The sequence below is a fragment of the Theobroma cacao genome, chromosome 9 (assembly GCF_000208745.1).
Source record: "Theobroma cacao cultivar B97-61/B2 chromosome 9, Criollo_cocoa_genome_V2, whole genome shotgun sequence".
Classification (NCBI taxonomy): domain Eukaryota; kingdom Viridiplantae; phylum Streptophyta; class Magnoliopsida; order Malvales; family Malvaceae; genus Theobroma; species Theobroma cacao.
In genome coordinates, this window is record NC_030858.1 from 35,121,740 (window position 1) to 35,126,948 (window position 5,209).

The window sequence follows — 5,209 nt, forward strand, 5'->3', positions numbered from 1 at the left end:
GAGAGAGAGAGAGAGAGAGAGAGAGAGAGAGAGAGAGAGAGAGAGAATATATAATGCTGGTTCTCTCTTACGCGCGATGTGTTAATTTTTTTTTCTTTTTTGCACAAGTTAAAAAATTGTGTGGTTTTAATTTCTTTGGCACAATTAAACAATAGGTAGAAAAAAATTAAATTAAATCAAATTAAATATTAGTCTAACCATACAGACATTTAGCGTCATCAATAAAGAAACAGCGTTTGGTTAAGAAGTAGCAGCGTAATAATGCCTTAAAAGGGGACAAAACTTTAGGCAAATAAGCTGGAATTGGGCGTACCATGTTCGGCCGCAAGCACTTCATCCTGTGTTGCATGCGACCTGACTGGCCCCCGTAGGTGCTCCGACATGTGCTATTAGTGGCAAGGAAAGACCGTCTCACCGACGAGCCATTTGGCTCTACCACTAGCCTCCGATTCTTGTCACAATGAGCTTGTTGTGGCTATAAACAGTCAGATCTAGCAGCTTACAAGGATTTTAATTGGCCTTTTTAGCCACTGTATGTGACCTCAACAGTCAAAATGAGATATTCTCAGCCTTTGGACTAAGGGTAAAATTTGTATTTAATTAATATTATCTGAATAAAAAACGTCAATTAAGTAATACCTCTACTCTTAAATCATAAGAAAGACTTTTGGGACAGAGCGAATACAAAACAATATAAAAACATGTGATGATTCATTAAGTAATACCAAGTGCATGATTGGAGGCTAAGCTTGTGAGAAATTCTCATAAGAATCAAACCAATTGTAGGAATTGCTAAGCTAATCTTGGTCTTTTATTTGGAGGAGTATTATATTTAAAGAATTAGCTTTGATATTATCAAATCATCACATTAATATATATTATCCCAATTAGAGACATTTGGCAAATTGAGCTCTAATTTTGTGCAACTGTCCTATGTTGGGATAATCAGGGGAAGTTGAGCATCAAACTACATCGTTTTAGCTTTCTATGGAAAATAAATGACAAGAATGAAAGATAAATAAAAAAAAAAGAGCGAGAGAATTAAAGAAAGAGAAAAATAACAAGGTTTTAGGTTTCTTGTGTGGAGAAAGGGCAAGAGATAAAGGACCAGAAAAGGCGAGAAAAAGGAAAGAAGAAAGAAAGAAGAGGTTGCCTGTCGGTTAGATCTGTGGTGGTTTTGCTTTTGAGACTATTTATTTTTATTGTCATCCATTGGTGCATTTAGGGGTGAGCAAATAGAAATCAAACCGAATAACTGAATAGAACCAAAATAAGTTTAGTTTTTTCAATTCGGTTAGTTTGATTTTTCGATTAATTCGGTTAGGATAATTGATTAGTATAATTACTTCGGTTCGATTTCGGTTAGGAAAATATCTAACCGAATAACCGAACTAACTGAAGGGCATTTTGGAGATGTTACCTAAAAAATTCCTAAATCCCCATTTCCTCTTTCTAGTTTCTGTCGTCCTGTCTCTCGTGACTCCTATCTCCACTATCCACTCTCGTCTCTCGCCCTTTCTGGTTTTTGTCGACTACCGTCCGTCTGCATCCGATCTCCATTCTCGCTCGATCTGGTTTCTACTGACTGCCTTTTCTAGTTTCTGGTTTCTGGCTTTATCTTTAGCAAGTCCAAGTTGCTGCCATTCTTGTTCCTTGATCCTTCACCTTTTTGGGCCTTCCCTCATCAAGTGACTAGTAAGTTTTTTTGGGTTTTTGGCTTTATCTTTAGTAAGTCCAAGTTGCTGCCATTCTTGTTCCTTGATCCTTCACCTTTTTGGGCCTTCCCTCATCAAGTGACTAGTAAGTTTTTTTGGGTTTCTGCCATCGTTCATCTGGTGAAGGCTTCACCATTCTTTTTAGTTTTTTTCTGGTTTTTTCTTTATCATTGAAAATGGCCATCCAAATACAGGGAGAAAGTGATGTTATTTGTTATTTGTATAGCATAGTACAATACTAATTGAAAAATATAAAAAATGGAGAAATTTGATGATGATCTAATTTAATTTTAGTTACATATTTCCAATGTTAACATTGAACCATCCTAGTTTGATATAACTCTCAAATTATCCGAAAAGAATAGAAAATCACAAGAGTTTGATTTCACATTTTTATAGTGTACTAAGTTAGTGTGTGCAAATTCCTTGGAATTATTCTTAGGGTGCAGTTTCCTTGGATTCTTGTCTCATTGCATATCATTTTGCTTGATTGTTGATACCTAGCTGTTATTTTCCTTATTTTGTTCTTTTTCAATGCTTCAAAATTGGTTCTTTCAAGTCTCTTTCACAAATTTTACTTTTATCCAGTTCTGTCTGGTTTTGATGGTTTAATCTACGGTTGAAGGTCATGTTTATTCTGGGTTTTTGATCTTGTTGGTGGGTTTTTAATTCTTTGCAGTTGAGCATTGTTGTTAATTTTGCTTTCATTTTGTTTTTTTAGTGAATTGATCGATTTTCATTCTAGGAAAATGGTAAAACATTCGTTAGTGCAATTTGGGACCATCTTTGATAAATTAATGTGTTGAAATAAGAGAATTTGTGTTTACTTTGCCTTTTATTTTGTTTCTAAAAACAATGTTGAATTACTTCAAAGGATGAACTGTATTTTGATCATTTGGGTTTTAACAATTAGGTTTGATTATATTATTCGATGTTTGAGCATATTGGTTTATGTGAATTGTAAGTTTCAGGAATTGGCTTTTGTGCTGCAAATATGGCAGCTTGTATGTCTCCTTGTTTTGTACCATTTGACTCTTAAGCATTTGTTGGAGTGTTAGCCTTATCCATAAAATATAGTTTGAAGGAGAGGTGGATTGATGGAGCTAGTTCTTGAAGGGTTTTAACAAGAGGGGTTCATTGGGTGCTTGCCAAATGCAAAGAGATTTTCCACTTTTCACAAAGTTTAAATGTTCTATTAACTCTAATAATGTTAGCCCAAATCATAGTAAAACATCTTTTTTGGATTTACACCCTGAAGTTTCAATGCTTAGTGGTGAAGAAAATGATGCACTTTCTAACCGGAGAAATGAAAATTATTCTAAGAACATCACCAAGAGCTTGAGTGACAAATTTTTACAAATTTTTTTGCATTTAATTTTTTCCAACAGAAAGTTATTATGACAAATTTGCTAATTAATTAATTCTTTTTGAGTGATAGGTTAAAGATTTCAATGGCAAGTGAAAGCGATAATCCAGCTCCACCTCCTACTCCTAGTGATCCTGCCATTGCACTTCCCTTTGTTACACCACCGTTGTCTCCTGCATCTTTCCTTCCATCTGAAACCCCCACTGTTGTTGTTGAAGATGATTTGTTGTTGTTTTTATCTAGTTGAATACTGTTAATGATTTGTTATTATTTGCTCAAAGATTATTTATTATTGTTTATTCTATGTTTTTAATTATTTATCTATGTTTTTATCTGTGGGAGAGAGGTAAAAGGGGTGTTAAAATCATTGGTCGATTGATATTTGTATACAAATAAAAAAATTATTAAGTTCGATTTTTGGTAATCAAACCGAACTAATTGAGTTAGTTCGGTTAGTTATTTATTTCGGTTCGATTTTGGTTAGTTTTATATAGGAGTTCGGTTAGTTCGGTTACTGAATGTTCAGTAACCGAATTAATCAAACTACCCGTTTGCACAACCCTAGGTGTATTCTCGTTGCTTTCGAACCTTTTGTTTGATATTTTGTGTTAATATTCTAAAATATTTTTATTATTTTACTATGGTAGCCAACCTCCCTTAAGGAACTACCTTTTGTGCAAGTCAAGAAGAGAAGAAAAAGAGAATATAATGGTGTTTCTCTCTTACTCGCGATGTCCTTTTTGTTGGCACAAGAAACTGTGTAGTTATAATTTCTTTGGCAAAATTAAAAAATAGGTAGAAATTAAATTAAATTAAATTAAATCAATAATGAACAACATTTAGTTAAGAAGTAGTAATTTCTTATTTTTGACGGTAGGGTAAACAACATCTAATAAGGAAATAATAATCTTCTTTTCATTATTTTTCTAACAAGCTTATTTGTGAAAGAAAAAAAACACTCATTCTTTTCATTTCTTTTTCCTCTCTTCCAACTTTCAAACCAAATTTTAGGATTTATAATTTTCCAAATCCTCTCCCCAACCTATTTCTCCCAAGGACCCTATCAATGTCAGGACCCAACACAACTGACCTGACTTAACACTGACAAATTCAACTTTCCTTTTTTTTTTTTTTACACTGAGAAATTATAATTCCTATTATAATTTCTTCTAAAGTGGGATGTGGTTCAATATCCAAAAAAGCAAACTTTGGATTATTCACAAGAAGAAACAGGCAAGACTAAGGGAGGGACTTGTCTCCTCTAGCTCTTATTGCAACCCCGCTGCCAGCCACTGTATTCCTCGCGACAAACCACACAGTAGTCAGGTTAGCTGAATTGGGTCCTGACAGTGATAGGGTCTTCAGGAGAAATAGGTTGGGGAGAATACTTAGGAATGTCAATGACTACCCTATTATAGGATACTTGTAAGTACTTGACCCGGTTATTTCGAGTCAGAGTACCCAATAAACAGGTTTGAGATGGGTTCGGATAGTGATTTTACTATTAGAATCGGGTTTGGATACGGTTCGGATATCACACTTTGGATAAAAGTTACCTGATTATTTTTTTAACCAGATTTCGCGGATACCTATCCCAAACCCATTTACAAATACCCATTTATATATCTTTTTATTATTTAAATAGTTGAATAAAATTGATAGTGATTGGACTCAAAGCCAAGCCAAGGAAGGAAAGTACTCACTTTCTTAACCATCTTGACAAACAATTTCCTTCATTGTATATTGAGAAATATATTTAAAATATAGTTAGTTAAATAACTAATATGATGATATGAATATATATTAGATTATTAATTATGTTTAAATAATATGAATATCATATCATATTACAAAAGAATATAATTACTATTATATACAATTTTAATAAAAATGTATTTACTTTTTATTTTGGGTTAAAATTACAAAAATTATAACTTATAATATATAGTTTTAAAGAGAGTCTTTGAGTTTAAAATAGTTTTGGAATCTAACTAATTTTTTTATTTCATGTAATTAAAAACAAACCTGTATAGTTTATTAAATTAATTCATTAATTATGATTATTAATTAACTTGAAATATTTTTAAATATAAATATTATTTATATTATATTTATATTTAAGAAATAT